Raw genomic sequence first — 16,775 nt, 5'->3', positions numbered from 1 at the left:
GGGATCCCACGCCCAGGCCTCGTCGTTGTCTGGCATGCAGGCCTGACTTCCCAGCCCGGAGTCCCCACAGTCTCAGCCGCGTCCTGTGCTCCAGCCGTCGGTCGCCTCGGCCTGGCCGTTCCCCAGATCCCGCACACGTCCCCTCCCTCCCCAGGCTGCCGCCATGTCATTCTCTCCACCTGCAATGCCCACCACTCCCAACTCTGCTTAACAAATCCTACCCATGCCCCAAAGCTCAGCACGGTGCTGTGTCCCCCACGAAACCCCTCCGATCCTGTTACCCCAGGCGTCGTTCTGGGGGTGGGGCAAGGCCAGGATCTCCTAGGGAAAGTTACCATGACGACCCCCACCCCCAGACCCCCTCACCACAACTCTGCTCCTGGGAACGATGAGATTCGATATCACGTGCTACACTCTTGTCTGCAAATTGAAGGCTGCAACCTGTTAAGACTGTTCCCTCTTGGTGACGTTCTCTGCTGTTACGATGACTTGCGAACTTGACTTTGAGGAGTGTCTCCTGGCTGCTGGGTCGTGTAGCTGAAGAAAGGCGGGCTGGCTGGCTGGCAGGCCACAGAAAGGCCCCGGGAACGTGGCCCAGGGCCTTCATGGGGGCACGGTGGTCAGCCACGCTCTGTGCTTGCCTCAGGCCTACGTCCTCTGAACCTCTCCCGGGAGATACGTGTGGAGCCAGCATGTAACTTATGAGAAGAAGCCGAGCTCATAAATAACATCGACGTGGGCCCGCCCAGCTCTGCCGATGGGCACCGGGCACCGCGTGCGGGAAGCTCAGTTATAAGCAGAAGGGGCTCAGAGAGCCCGGAACGAGCGCCGGGGAGGGAATGCAAGCACCCCTGCGACAGGACGGCGCCGGTGCGGGGTCCCCGGGCGGCCGCCGGGTTTCTGCGGCGGAGCTGCCTGCCGCGGGACAGCCTCGCGCCTCGGCGGCCCCCCACGGCAGCGCTCACTCTCCCTTCCCGAGTTCGCGGGTGGGCTGCGCAGCGTCCGTTTCTGGCCTAGGGTGGGGTCCCGGTCGGTTCCGCATGGGCCTCGCCCGGGGACCCAGACTGACAGGGCTCCTGGGGCGGACTCTGTTCGCAGCAAACGGCAGGAGCACAAGGGGCGGCAAACTCGGTATGAGGCTCGCACCCCGTCCGCTGACACCCCACGGGCTGACGCGGACCCAGGCCGCGGCGAGGGCAGAGACGGGAGGAAGGACGCACTGCCTGCAAACGACGCAGCCGGCCACCCACGGGTGGCCCGCGAGTGCCTCTGTGCCGCCGGCCTGAAGGACCCGGGTGCCCAGTCTTGGGGCGGTGCTGGGACGGGAGGGGGAGGGGATCCTCTTTCATGACTTTCTTTCTGCCCAACACAATCTTCCTTTCTATAAGTTCTGCATTAAATCCAATTATGGTCCTGCTGACGGAGAGCTCTCTCCTCAGGTGACCTTGCCCGCTCGGCTCTGAGGCAAGAGGCCTCGAGTCCGTAATTCAACTCTCCAAGGTGAGTCTTCCTCTCCTTCCCTCCCTGTTCTCTCGAGATGCCCCGCTGCTGCCCCCAGGTAGCCCCTCCACAGGAAGCCCTCCCCTTCGGGGCAGGGACCACATATCGTCCACCTTAGGATTTGCTGTGGTCTGAATATTTGTGTCCACCCCCTCACCACGCACCCCGTCCAAAATGCATGTGTTGAGCCCTAACCCCCAAGGTGTCAGTGTTAGGAGGTGGGGAACCCTAACCCCCAAGGTGTCAGTATTAGGAGGTGGGGACCATGGGAAGTGGTTCGGCCATGAGGGCTCTGCCCCCCTGAGTGGGATCAGCGCCTTTATAAAATACGAGACCCACTGAGCGCCATAACCCCTTCCGCTGTGGGGCCCCCAGCGAGAAGGCGCCATCTACGAACCCGGAGCTCTTGCTGATGGCTGCACCTGCCAGCGCCGGGACCCCGAACCCCTGAACTTCCCATCCTCCAGAGCCGTAAGGAATAAACACCCAGAGCCGCCCGGTCTGCGGCTTCCTGTGACAGCAGCCCAAAGGGACGACGGTGAATTTTTTCCAACTATCTAAGAAAAGTCGAGTATTGGCTTCCAGGAGCTTCGGAAAACCTAGTGGGACAGCGCCCACTTTCCTTGTCTGTGCCCCCTCCCAAGCTTCATGAGAAAGGTGCTGTCTCGATCCCCAGGGGACCCGCAGTGCCTAGGATGGTGCCCGTCACAGGAGGAAGTGTGGCAAGCGACGGCGAGTGAACGAGCGAACGAATTCTCGCTCCGCTTCCTCCACCGCGGCTGCCGGTGACTTCCTCGTGCTTTGCCTCTCAGCCTGAGAGCCGCGGACTCTTCAGAGACACCCCCTATGTCATCGTCCCTGCCGTGACTCTGCCCGGCAGGCACCTCTCGTGGGGGCACAGAACAGAACGTTCCCTGCCCAGCGTTCTTCCCCCTCGCTTCACCTCCTCGCCTGCCTCACGCTCAACAATGGCTGCTTCAAGGCCATGAGTCATGCCGGCTCTGACGGAATTAACGGGGGCCGTCGGACGGACGTCACCTGAGTCACAGCCGGTGACAAGGTGCTGCTCTTCTGAAGATCTTGACCTCGGGGGCGGGGGGGGGCGCAGAACTCCAGCCTCAGCCCCAGCCTCCCCGGGTCATTGTGCAGAGGACCCCCTGCGGTCCCCACATGGCACATCCGTGACGCCTGCTCACAGCCTCGCCGCCTGGCTCCGATCGGCAGGTCGCCAGGCCACCGCGTCCTGTTCATCTGTGCAGACAGCGTCTCTGTGAGTGGGCACCGCGCCCGTTGCCTGATAACCACTCAGCAGCGAGCCCGCGAATCTCCCGTGACTGCTCTGTTCGGCTCTTACTCGTTTTTTGCTGCACATTCGATAAGTGAGAAAAAAAAAAAAAAAAAGGTGCCTTCCTGGCCACCAGACAGCAACGGGGAGGGGGAGGGGCGGCCGGCCGCCCGGCGTCTCCTCTCCTCCTCCTCCCTGTTTCTGGGGTTAATTGATGTCCCTCGGGGTCTGCGGGGGACGTTTTGAACAGCACTGTAGTGTCAGGGAACATCTACCGATAATAGGAAATCAGATAGAAATGAGAAACGGCTTCCGTCTCCTCGCCGCTCCTCCGGTAAGATGGCCAAAGAGGGCACACTGTCACCCTGCGCAGGCCGAGGGGCCTGGTTCCTGCCATCGAGTCGCTGGTGGTCTGTGGCTGTGAGGGAAACCGGGACACAACGATGAGCTGCCCCCAGGCGGCAGCACCCGATGGGGCCCGAGAGGAAGCAGGGGGCTCCTCTGCAGCCAGTCCCTCCATTTCGGGCAGGTGGAAGAATCCCAGCTCAGGTCCAGGTCAAGACTCCTCGGGCCTCAGGTGATTGGGACGGGAGGAGAGCAAGGTTTGGGGGTCAGAAGAAACCTCCGGGCCTCTTGGCCTCTCTCCTTCCTCTCTTCCAAAGGTGCCCCTGGCGCAGCAGAGTGGGCGGCAGCCAGGAACGACAGTATTGTAGGTGTGACAATGACTTCATCTGTCATTTACTCCTCACTGCCCCTTCACACAGGCGCCCATGTCACAGATGAGAAAACCGAGGTGCCCGTCGAGGTCAAAGGATCCGCCCAAGGCTCCCCAGCCAACGGGCTGCCAAGCCGGGGCCCTGTTTCATCTTGGGGGTCATTTCCATTGTCCCCCGCGCAGAGAGAGGGAGGGTGATGCCGTGAGCCCCAGACTGCGGCCGTCTGGCGCCGTGCGGGGGAGGGTCCCCCGGCTGTGAGGTGCAGTGCACACCCACCGATGCTGCCATGAAGGGGAGGAGCCCGCCGTGAGGAGGGACACCTGTGCACCGCGGGGTTGGCCTCTCCGGCCAGGGCAGGATCCCTGGCTCCATAAAGCCGCGTGCGGCCGTCGCCAAGGGCACAGCCGACTGCTCCGCTCCGGCAGCTCATTAATCCATCCATCGGCCTTGCTACCTGTGAACCACGTCCCGACCTCCCGCCAGAGCGGCCCCTGCCACCTCGCCTGACGCTCGTCCTCCTTCCCAAATTAATCCATCTCCCGCCGTCGCCGCCGTGGGTAGGGGCGGCCGTCTCGAAACCTTACCCTGTGTGAAGACAGAACGTTCTTTTTAAATGGCTTCTCCCACCAATGGTGTCCATAATGGAATCAGAAAAAAAAAAAAAATGAGCTCTTATCCTTTCAGAAACGTCTTCCGGGCTCTCGGCGGCCTTTGTCAGGGGAACTGTTTGTTTCTGTCGAGTGTGTCTTGTCTGGCGCCGAGCCGGGGTTTGGGTTTGGAGGAAAGAACTTGGACAGAAATAAAGGAACCTCGGCTCCCTTTGTCCAATGCAGGCAGAGGCCCGAGAGCTTCCGGGGCCCGGAGAAGGGGACTCTGTCTGCTCACAAGACGAGTCTCGATTTTGTTAAGCCTACAAAGCGAGTTCCTCGTCCTACCCTTTTGTTGTTTTTATGTTTCGTTTTGTTTTGTTTTATGATAATTGTTGCAGCGTCTGGAATACAACTCAGCATCAGAAATAGTTGTGGCTCCAACGTCCTCATGACAGAGGGAGGGCGGCCCTCACGGAGAAAAAGACAGATGTCAATTAGCACAGACTTCCGAACACGAGGCAAGAGAGGTCTCGAAGCGAAGCTGCCCCAACACACACACTTTTCTTTAGCTTTGACCTCTTGAATTAGCTGACCTAAATATATCTGTGTGTGTGTGCGTGTGTGCGTGTGTGTGTATCTATACATAAATAAATTTAAACAGGACTAAGAACCCTCCCCGCCCCAATCAATTAGTGGTTCCTCTGGAACTCAGGATCTGAGAACTGTGACATTCTAGAAGCCAGGGCCACCTCCAAACATCGCAAAGTTAGCTGATGACATTTGAATGTGATTGGCACGGCCCGGGGTCACCTCTGGACTGACAAGCATAGACTTGCCCTAGTGGATTCCCCTGGGAATGTCCTGGACTCCACTTCCCGGTGTTCGGGATGGTGATGGAAGGAATGCAGTGTGGACCCCACGTCCTCCGAGGCCACAGCAGTGACATCCTCCCTCATCCTTCTTACGCCCTAAACTCGCCTGCCCCTGAGACTTCCCTGCCTGGGGGAACTGGGGCTGGCCCTGTCGGTTGTCACGGGAACCAAGGTTAATTAGGGGCCCTGGATTTCAATTCTGAGGTTGGTGGCGTATCTCAGCAAGGGTCCCTGGAAATAGCTCTCCCCCGTTGCCTGGTTGCCCGACTTCTCAGATGAAGAATGGCCTAGTCCACCCTGGTCTGACAGACACTGCCTCTCTGTGGGTCGTCCTGGGGTTTCTCCCGTGCGGTCCAAGCCTCCAGGAGTAAGGAGCAGCCTGCTCTTCCACCTAAGGTGGGATTTAATAAACCCGGTGAAAGGGAAGCTTCTGCTATCGTCCGAGGTGGGAAACCTGCCTGGAGCCACGCTCTCCCCAGACACCGTGCTGTCTGTCCCTCTGCCAGAGGCACTGGACTGAGACACGGAGAAGCAAAGCTGCTCCTCGGGACACCAGGAAGTCCCCACACCTCAGCCCGGTGGCGCAGACAGGTTCGCACACTGTGACTGGCTCTGAGGATTTACGACGAAGACCAGAGGGGCAGGCGATGAAAACGCCGTCAGTTAAAACAAGGAAACATACAGAATCATTGGCTGATGAGGGCAAGACACACGTCCTGCTCATTATTCATTCACTCATCCATCTGTCCACCCGCCCAGCTATCCATCCACCCACCCAGCTATCCATCCACCCACCCACCCACCTATCCATCCATCCATCCATCCATCTACTCACCCACCTATCCATCTACCCTCCCACCCACCTATCCTTCTACCCATCCATCCACCCACCCACCCACCTATCCTTCCACCCATCCATCCATCCACCCATCCACCCATCCATCCATCCACCCATCCACCCATCCATCCATCCACCCACCCATCCACCCATCCATCCATCCACCCACCCATCCATCAAGGACAACCTATGGGCACTCCCCAGCCAGGACCTAGGTGAACTTAAACCCATTTCAGGTGGTAATGGAGAATGTACGTAACAACCTGGGCTCAGAATTACCAAAAAGCCTCTTAGTCCGCAGCTGATGAAAGGGGAGTTGATGTCCCTCTGGGTTCGAGGCAGCTGGGTGCCAGGCGGGCCCCTCATCAAGCACTCTGGGTGCCTGAGTCTCCCCACCTGAGTGAGCTGACCTTCAGCCATGACCGCCCAGGCCTCCGAGAGCACCCAGGCAAGGCGCCCGCCGTCCCCTCCTCCCACCTGCCGAAGGGCCCCTGTGCCTGGATTAATTAGGCAATTATAGGTCCTGATGCAGACTCTGTTTCTGACCGTGCACAGGTCTGCCAGGATTGTGAAAAACATCCTCCAGAAACTGTTGGGGTCACCAAGCCCTTTGAGAGCCTCTTCTGGTTTTTTCCCTCCCCGAGAGACCAGAAGTGTGCCCATGCCTCCCATAGAGACTCTTCTGCTTCGATGGGTATATAAAGCTGTTCGTTCAATGCTGCGAACACAGAAAATAAGCCACCAGCCTCCCTGGGGGCTCTGTTGGCTGTCTCCCCCTTCCTCCAGCCTTCCCTCCGAAGCACGCACAGCACCTGATGCCCAGGAAACACTGGGTCTCGGCGAGCTGCCCACCTGTGCATATGACGAGCTCCAGCTACTTGGACATCGCAACGATCCCATCCCCCCTGCCACAGGTCTGCCAGGACCGTGAACAACACTCAGGTGACCAGGGACAAGTGATGGGGCCCGCACAGCGTAAATGGAAAGCTCAGTCCGGGGCCGCATGGCTTTTGGGGAGCACAGTGTGTTACAACTGCTCTGATACCTGCAGCCACTTAGAGCCAGGGTCCCCAAGGGCATTAGACAGCAAGAAAACACCTACGGTCATTTTCGGCTGAGACGTGACGGGAGAACCCAGGTGACTACAGCGGCAACAGCTAGAGGTTAATTTCAGGAGTACCCAGCTCTGCCCTCGTCTGAGTTGCCTCCGCTGATCTATCACGTTAATGTTAGCAACCGGCGATTGCCATTGGTATTATGAATTTAATTAAAAGTCATATTTTATACCAACTAGGTGCAGATGGCTGCAATGCAAGGTTAATCAATGCTTTCAGTGGCGAAGCCCATGGACGGCTGGCCACGTGTGCACAGGCTCCAGGTGACCAGTCACTGGACGCGGGCCCCTAGGAGGAGAAGAAACTACTCTCATGTCCTAAGTTTGTAAATCAAAAAAACAGGCTCCATCGATCACCCAGATCGATTTAGGGATTCAGCCCCACCATCGGTCATCCCAGCAGGGGTTTTCAGGAGCGTGAGGTTTAATTGCCCTCCCGCTGCCCCCTGACCCCACAAAAAAGGCAGACCCAGGAGAGGAGAGCGACTTCAGAACGCTTCCCGTGAACTGCTGTCAAACGCTTCCCCCGCCTGCCCCGCCTGCCTGCCCCGCCTGCCATCCCCCCACGCACACCTCCACACTCAAAAGGTTGCCTTTGCTGGGTGTAGGTGTGATCCTCTGAACATCCGCCCACCTCCGATGAGCAATTCCCAGGTTCCTGGCCATTTGCAGTCGCTGCTAATAGCCAGTCTCATCGATGACCACACTTTCAGGAAGCCGCAGAGAGCTCTGTCCCTCGCCACTGCCTGGAATTTCATTTGGCTCTGGCACCGAGTCGATCTAGAAGGGAAACAGCAGAGAGTCTGGGCGCTGGACCCATTTGCGGAAAAGGGATCGGACGCGCAAATGGCTAAGTCCCCCGTTATTGGATTGCTTTCTCCACTAAATGAAAAACACATTTTTTTTTCCCCAACCAGCTGCAGCTCTATTCAAGTAATAACTAAAAGAACTTATGAGGGCGGATCACACACATGGCAGGTCTTTGAAGGAGAAGGCCCTGCTCGGCGTGGGGCTTCGCGTGGTGGGCACAGGGTGGCTGACGCCTTCGTGCTGCAGGGACAGCCCCTTTTTGTGTCTGGCACCACAGGGGTCAGGCTGAAGAGGAAACCCGTGGGAAAGGAAGCCTTCGCGGCAAGGAGAAGGTGTGGGCAGGCCAGGCCAAGGACCCCATGAAGCCCACGTCAAGATGGGGATCCAAGGCCTGGCCGGGTCCGGGAACAGGGGACCATCCTGTGTGAGCAGGGTCAGGGTCCCTGCGGGCCGGAAGTGGACACCCTGTTTCATCGCCTGTTACCTGAGCAGGGACCCAGGTGGTGGGCTAAGGAGGCAGGTGAACGGGGTAAGGGCAGAGGCAGGGAGGCCAGTGAGCACGTTTCCTTGTGAAACATCTATTAAGCTCCTAGTGTGTGCTGGCAACATGGCCAGTCCGGGCCGGCCACTGCGGGGTGCTGGCCTCATTCCAGCAACCGTGAAAACAGGGAGATTAAGATGTCGGAAGGGGGTTAGACCCATCACCGAAGCCATGCCTTTCCCTTGCAGGGCGCGTGCAAACCCCGGGGGTACAGAACACTCCAGAACTGCGCGTGCAGCCCTTCGAGTGCATTTGCACACTGCCCTCTCTCCCCACTCACTCCCGCCACGCTGGGCCGCACAGGTGAAAGCAATCGAGGATCTCGCTTGCCCTTCCAGTGAACTGAGCGGGCTGCCAGAGGTCTGAGCAGCTAGCTGCCAAGGTAAGTCCCCGCCACGAGACAGGGACCCTACGAACATCTCCCCGCCACGAGCTCCACCCAACGGTGGGGCTGTGACGTCTTCGCGTGCAAGGAAAGGCAGATCCCCTCACCCTAAGCCACTACAGACACCGGGGGAACTGCGTGGCCCGCAGCCCCGGACCCCTTTTCTCTTCAGAAAGCAAAGCTCCCCAGTTACAAACACCCCGTTCCGTGAGTTCTCTGAACAAAACCACAAGCACAGAAAGGCTGCGATCATTTTTTTTTGGACAGGTGGGCAGAAAGCGTGACCGCCAAGGGCGTGAAGCCGCCATGCGACGGCCTCGCTTGACCACGCACCAGAAAGGGAGAGAAAACGATCTTTCCTAACGCGAATGGACGAGGCGCCATCGTGATGAGCTGTGTGCCTCCCTGGGGTGCTGGATCTGCCCCTCGGCGATCGTAGTTACTATTGACCAGGCACGCAGCGACAGACGAGTTATACTCTTCGGCACGTCCAGCAAATGGCTCCATCTCTCTCGATGAGCTGCGAAGGACTCACAGGTGCCTTGAAATTCAGAGGTGCCCACTTACTGCCTAAAGACCCAAGGAGCTGCTGCAGTCGATAGAGAGATTTCCCCACGTTTCAAACGATCGAGGAAGGAGTCGGTCCCCAAGGTTACATTAAATTCTGCTACCTCGGGTCTCCAGCTCTTGGAACCTTATAGAATTCTTCCACGGCCTTCCCCTGGGGTCCTCCCACACCAGCCAGTGCCACACTTCAGAATTTATGCTTTTTCCTAAATGAAGATTTCATGTCTTTCCTTGATGCATCTCGCTTGGGCCAAAATAGAACAAATTACCTTGGCAAATAAGTTTTTACCACCGGTAACACTGCAGGGAAGAAACTAAATCCACACTTGAAATGAATCTGAGCCAAACATTTTGAAGCTCACCCAGAAATATTGCGCTACTGGCCAACTTGTTCGGTAGATACGGCTGAGCTGTGTCTGGGGGCAGGCGCTTTCTTTTTTCAATAGCGAATGATATCGAGGTGGGGACTCACTGGGAGAACTGGGATTGGAGGAGAAGGTCTTGTCTTTGCGGATAGAGGCGGAGGGCGGAAAATGCTTCATTCCTACGCTTGGTTATTTTGAAAAATAAAGTTGGACTAGTTCCAACCTCTGGTTATTGATTTCAAACTCCCCCCACCCCACGCCCCCAAAAAACAAGCCAAGAATGAGGCATCTGGCCCGAATACAGCTGGTGTTTCTTTCAAAGTGGCCTTTGTCCATAGCCGTGACCTCAGACTCTGAAATTAATCTCTCCGCAGAAAGGCAGGAAGAGGCTGGGAGGAACCCCAGTGCAGCGGACGCCCGGCTGCCCCTGCAGAGCGACCAGCGGCCTTGACATTCCAACTCTCCTTCTCCTCGCTCTACCCCCAAGACCTCCAGACAGGCAGCCAGGTCACCACGGCCCGCCCCGGGCAGACGAGGAAACCGAGGTGAAGAACTTCTGAAGTCCATTCCTTCTTCGTAACAGTATCCGAGGTGCGTGTGGCTTTAAAGTCCTCTGGGTATTTCCTGGGTACCACCCTGCATCCGTTTGTCCCAATTGGATGTTTCCCAATCCGCTCCCTTAAACGAAAGGGCGGGGGGACGGGGGGAACTTATTGGAAGCTGGGGGCGTACTGAACCTACCACGCGAAATGGGAAGCACCCCTCGGCCTGGGCTCGGCCCCCACGCAGGGGCCACCAGACGACTGTGACGTTGGGAACGAAGACATGCTCAGAGGGAAGAGGTGATTTCAGACTCTTCGTGACTCAAAACACCTCCCTGCAAAAGCACATCTGAAACGTTTCGGAAAACTGTTTCCAAAAAAGAGCCATAATCCTTGCTTGACACTGATTTTTCTTTTTTTTTTTTTTTTTGGAAGTGTAACAGCTCTATCACGAATCCTACTCACTCCTCTAAAATTAACACTTGACCCCCTCGGAGTGGTCGATCCAATCGCAGACCTCCCCACCATGATTCAGCCCTTCGCGGAGCTCCATGTGTCATTTTTCCTCCCCAAAGGCTTAAAACAAATGGATGTATTTATATCCTACCAATCTGTAAGTTCTCGGGGTGTGAACTGGTTGTTTACTTTAAAGAGCAGACACAAGTAAGAACCATAATCGTGGCTGCTCTGCTCCGAGCGTCCAATGCCAAGAGCGGGCGTCGCCTCTGGGCTCCCATCTGATAACCTCGGCCCAGGAGTTCGCTGGGGGAGACGGCGCCTTTTGCGGGAGGGGTGGTTCTGAGGGGGGCAAGGGCCCACCCCCGACTTGGCCCTGAAGGACTCAAACAGCTGTGGACAGTAGCGGCCGGCGTGCCTGGAGCCCACCCCTCGCGTGAAAGGAGGCGCTCATCCTCACAGCAGCCAGCATCATTCCCCTGGGACCCAGGGGCCAGGGGTCAGAGAGGCTGAGCGGGGCAGTGCAGGGCAGAATTCCCATCTCCTGGGAGGGGCCACCGAGGCTCAGGCAGAAGCAGCTACACGCCCAAGGTCACCGAGCCAGTAGGACCAGAAGCAAGAATTCGAACCCAGGACTTTCTCACTCCACGCCTGCAGTCTTTACCCAAGCGGCAGGCAGGCCCCAGAGAGCAGCGTGCGTCGGGCACATTACATCTGCCCTGTGTCACCCCGCCCTGCCCCCAGGCTGAGCAGCGGAGCCCTGCCGATCGGGTCCAATCAGATCGGAGGGCACCGATGTGGATAGGAGCTCATATTTTACCAAGAGAGACAGGCCCTCATCTCCGCGTAAGAATTTAATCTCGCCACAGCATGCCCTTGTCCAAGACGACATCCGGGCAGCTTGCAACCCAATAAGGCTCTGACCCAATTAGCCCTGCGGGTCTGCAGCACTTGGAGTAAGATTTATGAACGGCTGACAGCCATAATCCCATTCAGAAAAAGGAAAGACCAGAAAGAAGGAATGTCTGTCCTACTGCAGCCAATAACTGTGTAATAGCCTCTCCCAAGAGGGTTGGTTCATCTCGGCATGCTGTCACTTAGGGGCAGAAGGAGGGGCTTCCAGGGCCGCGCCAGGGAGTGTAGATTAGAAACTGTCGACCAGGCAAAGCCAGGCACTACCTGGGTGGCAGTGTTGCCCCATGAGAGGCCCCAAATGGTCCTCAGACGTGGATGAAGAGGCTCCCTTAGTTGCTCTACGCTCTCCCCGTCACACACACACACACGCACACACAAGAAGGACCAGGCTTATTGGCAGAAGGAATCCCCTGGGCTCGTTTCTAGTGACTAAGGGGCCAGAGAGCTGTGGGGGGCGCAGGGAGGGAGCCTGGCCTTGACCTCTTCCAGCTCTGCAGAAGGCCCCCGCTTCCATCTTCCTGGGGCCAGAGTGCTGTTGGTTCGTGATGCTGCTCCCTGCTGGCCACTGTGAGTAAATGCTCCCCCAGAACGTTCTAGGGGCAGGTGAAAACCCTCGTTTCCTTTCAGAAGGAAGGTGATTTACTGGGCCGATTCAGGGAAGCTGAGAGGAAGTCGTCAGGGACCACAAACAGCCTCACTTCAAAAGCCGAGCGTTCAGATCCCGCAATGGCTGCAGCCAGCCTCAAATGGCTGACTGCACCCACGACTCTCGCCTGAGCCAGGAAGCCCGTAGGCCCAGAGGTCAGAGGTCAGTTATCTAGTGGTCCCTGCAGGTGGGTGGAGACCTGGAGCCAGACAGGGGCTCAGAGGCCCTCTGGGAAGTGACGCAGGAAGAGGCTCCCCATCTTTCCCCCTCTTATTAGAACACCAAGCACCGTCTTTCCTACGATAATAGGCTTTTAGAAAGAGAGCGAATATGCTGTTTTCTGCACCGACGTTTGTAAAATTCTCAAAGCAAGGAAATGCAAAGAATTGAGTTTCCAGTGTGGAACCCATATCAGTTTCCTACAGCTGCTGTAAGAAATGCCACAAATTGGCAGCTTATGCAACGGGCACTTATTGTCACACAGTTTTGGAAGCTGGCAGCCCGCGATCGCGGCATCGGCCGGGCTGGTAGCTTGCAAGGGCCGGGAGGGAAGGATCCGCTCCCGGCCTCTCTCCTGGGCTGGTAGACGGGTGTCTTCTCCCTGCATCCTCACACCGCAATCCCCCTGCACGTGTCTCGGTGGCCGAATTCCCCCCCTTTTTTTTTTTTATAAGGACACCGCCATATGGGACGAGGGCCCACCCTCATGACCTCACTTTCAAGCTGATCACCTGCAAAGACCCTTTTTCCCAATGCAGACGGTCTTCGACTTACAATGGTTCATTCAACCGGCCTTTTTTTTTTTTTGACTTTAGGATGGTGAGAAAGCGATTCGTGTTCAGTAGAAGCCGCGCTTCAGATTTTGAAGTATGAGCTTTCCCCAGGCCAGCGAAATGCCCGCACAACACTCTCGCGATGCTGGGCAGCAGGTCCCACCCAGGCAGCCCCGCAAGCGCGAGGGTCGGCGACCAGCACTCTGCGATGTGACGTGTTGACAGCGCTTTCCAGATGCTGTGTTCTGCGTTTTCACATCCCGGCGTGTCTACAAAGTGCCCATCTGCATCTCCCGTTTCTGGTGAGAAGAAGAAGGCATTACTCTTGAGATGAAACTCACGAGAGTGGCCCAGCCTGCAGGCGGCGAGCCACCGTTACAAAAACTACGAGAGTATCCAACACTTCCTTATAAAATCGGCTCTGTGTTAGATGATCTTGCCCAATCGGAGGCTGATATAAGTGTTCTGAGTACGTTTAAGGTAGCCCGGGCTGAGCTATGGCATTTGGTAGGTTAGGGGTATTAAATGCGTTGTTGACTTAATATTGTCACCTTGCGATATTTTCAACTTAACAGTATTTTTAATTTACAATGGGTTTATCGAGACTTTACCCCAGTGTAAGTCAAGGAACATCTATAGTCACATTCTGGGGTCTTAGGGTTTAGGAGGGAGGAGTATGGGGGACAGGAAAGAAACGGACACTTGTCCATCGCAAACTTACTTCTTTTGCCACCAATGAAATGGTTTTTATGGTTGCTTTGCTCGTAGGACCCCAGGCTCCAACTTTTGCCATTCGCGACTGAGGACGTTCAGAAATCCCCGAAAGCAGACTTCTGTGGCCCTGCTCCCCGTCTGGGAAGGCAAATGAGGACTACAGAGCTGGTCGCGCAAGGAGATAAAATACCCGTTTCGGTTTGTTCCTTGCGTTATCTAATACCGTGTTCCTGGAAAAGTCGGTGTCGGTCGATGTTGGTAAGTGGAATCATTTAACATGTACCAAGGAAGTTTGCTACTTAAAGGGAACCACGGTGAATTGTTTTAAAAATCGAGGTGTTCGCCCCTATTTTTTTTGGGGGGGAGGATATATCTAGGTTTCCGCTTACCGCCTTTGCCCAGAGATAATAACATGCAGATATGGCTGCTCCCCAAGGATGCAGAGGCCTCCCTCCTCAGTGGGGGCCAGCTTCCCCTCCAGTACAGCCCGGCCCCGCCCGACCCCCTCGGTTAGGTCTAGATTCATCCTTGTCCTGTGGACATCCCAGTCCCACAGTGAGCAGAGGCTATGGCCACCCCACCCCCCCTGCCAGAGGCCCATAAGCCATGTAACACATGGCAAGCTAGTGGGAGTTGGAGGACGGAGGGGTCCCCATGAACAACCCCCACGGGAGACTCATAAATGTGACTGCATTTGGGAGCCCGAGGCGAGAACACAGGACTGTGAGGACCTTGTAGGAACGTTCTCATGAGTCCAGGTCACCTGGGACTCAGGGAAACTGGAAACCCCTTGTCTAGTCCCAAACCTTCCATTCTGCGATGAGAAACGGCATCTGGAGAGCTGAAGGTCGCATGCAGGTCGGCGGCACGGCCGAGGCTGCAGCTCGGGTGTCCCGGTTCCTGGTTTCTGGCCCGTCGAACTTCCTTCAAGGAGAGGACACACGCAGGTGCATTGCAGGCCTCATCGAAGCTCACACGCGCTCACGAGCAGTGCCAGCCCTCTGGAGGGACACGCTGGGAAAGCCAGAGGGGGAAAGAGAACTCGGTCCCAGAGCCGCCTGGGGGCCAGCCGCTGTGCAAAGCGATTTGCATACTCCATCCATTTGATGTGTTCAGAAGGTGACTATTACTGATAAGGAACCGATGAGAGCAAGGAACTTGTTTATCTTATACGACTGGCCAGCCCCAGAGCTGGGTTTCAGGTCCAAGGGCCATGGTCTTCCTCTCAACCACATGCCTACTTTGCCGGCCAGTTACCCCTCTTTCAACCACTGCTGACAGATCCAGAGCTCCGCCCATCCCCACCCAGGCTCCACCCACTTCATCAAGGCCCCACCCATCCCCACCCAGGCTCCGCCCACCCCCATAAATCTCCATGCAGAGCCCTGCTCATTGTGAGCCAAGGCAGATCCTGGTCTGAATCATCTCTCCTCCATGCTGTGAATTTTCCCAGCTGGCATTTGCAGCCTGGGTCCAGCTTGGTTTTGTTACCTCCGATTTGGGCCCTGGCTATCCTTTGACCTTTTTTAGTTCCATTCACATCTTTCTTAAAGCTCTTTGGAAAAAAAAAATAAAAGTAAACCAGAGCCAGCGATGTTTGTGCATCATCTGAGAGTCCGGCTCATTGTGGAGAGGCATCTGCTCCTCCTAGGACAGTCCCCAGCGCACGTGGGGTCCACTCAGGCCTCCCGCGGGTGGTCAGTCACAAGGGCTGCTCAGGCCTGGCAACATTTTGAGGTAACATAGGCCACCAAGATAGATGGACGAAGCATAAGTGATATGACCAGAACAGCCATGAACTTTTGGGGTACAAGGGGCTGAGGGGTCTGGGGAGGCCCTGGAGTTGCTCATGATGATGGAGCCAGACTTGGCTGGAAACCCAACTCTAACTGATACCCGGGGTGGGTCCGCAGACTGTGGGTGAGCCCCGGTGCCCTCGGCACCCACTGGCCTGCTTTGGAAAATGGAACGGCACAGCCTCGTGGGGTTTTCACGAGCGTCACAGACGGGAAGTGTTCACAGAGATTTTCGGAGTTGTTTAAGACTCTCACTCGGCTTCGCCAGATCCGGCTGCCCCCGAATGACCAGGCTAGTGAACAACATCCTCTCGTGGACGCAGGGGCCAGCTTCCTGGGAGAAGCAGACGTGTGGGTTGATTCAGCCCAGCAGCCAGCTCCCTCACCACCTTAACGTTGCCTTGATACACCCCGAATTGCCCCAAGTTGAGTAATTGTTTTAAAACCGTGAGGAAGTTTAGAACGGATGGAGTTGTCTGGAACAGCTATAAAGGGAACCCAGAAAAGCCCAGGCAGCCGATTATCGGAAGAGTCTGGCCAGCTCTCTCTGTGAGCGTCTGCCCAGGGCGGCTCCCGCTGCCGACCTCAGGCCTGAGCCAGGCGTCGTGAGACCCGTTAGCATGGCTAGCGAGGTGCTGGAGAGACAGACCGAGCAAAGGGGAGGAATATTGAAGGATTGTACCCGCTTTAGCGGGTGTCCGGAAGAAGAGAAAATGGATAGGGCCACGTGGAACTATGAAGTGGGAGAAGAAGCCACGACACAGAATACAGGCAAGGCGTGGTCGGCACAATATGCAGCCCACGGGACGTTCTTCATAAACCATCACGACTGTTACGGTCACGGCTGTTAGGCAGGCAGGATCGCCATCGCCTGCTGGTCTCGGATGCACAAGCCTCTGACCTCGAGGACCAGCCCGGTAGAGGAAACGTTTGTCACCGCTTAGGCCGGTGTTGCTACAAGGAGTTTTGTTCTGATTGTCAGTTTGTGGGAGGAGCTTGCGTCTGGTCATGACACTTGGCGTCTGTGCATTAGACAAAGTCCACCTGTTACCGCGGATGCGCGTGGCCTTTGCTGACCCCCAGGAGGAGGCCGGAGCGGCAGCCATCACTCATGGTGCAGATAAGCCCCTGAGGACTTTCCTGAGGTCACACGTGTCCACGGGGCAGACCTGGGCTCCGGCCTGGATTTGGATGCGTGCGGATGAACGGATGGATTTGGATGTGTGGTCAAACCATAATCACCCCCAAAGAACTCATCTCTTCATTCCTTTCCACAAATTGTAATGTGCATCCCTAATGTACGTTATCCTTGGATCAGTCCCCTGCCCTCATGGAGGGACAGACGATAGA

General features: G+C 56.6%; 1 long non-coding RNA gene across 1 annotated transcript; it reads left to right on the top strand.

Moving 5' to 3' along the window:
• The first annotated feature begins 9,977 nt into the window (after window positions 1–9,977).
• LOC107515894 lies at window positions 9,978–15,295 on the top strand. The gene is made up of 3 exons (XR_004952195.1): window positions 9,978–10,174; window positions 12,958–13,217; window positions 13,684–15,295. It is a non-coding gene; the product is annotated as an uncharacterized LOC107515894 (long non-coding RNA).
• The last annotated feature ends 1,480 nt before the right edge of the window (window positions 15,296–16,775 follow it).

This window comes from Rousettus aegyptiacus, unplaced genomic scaffold (assembly GCF_014176215.1).
Source record: "Rousettus aegyptiacus isolate mRouAeg1 unplaced genomic scaffold, mRouAeg1.p scaffold_m13_p_7, whole genome shotgun sequence".
NCBI classification, from domain to species: Eukaryota; Metazoa; Chordata; class Mammalia; order Chiroptera; family Pteropodidae; genus Rousettus; species Rousettus aegyptiacus.
This window is presented reverse-complemented; position numbering and strand designations above follow the sequence as displayed.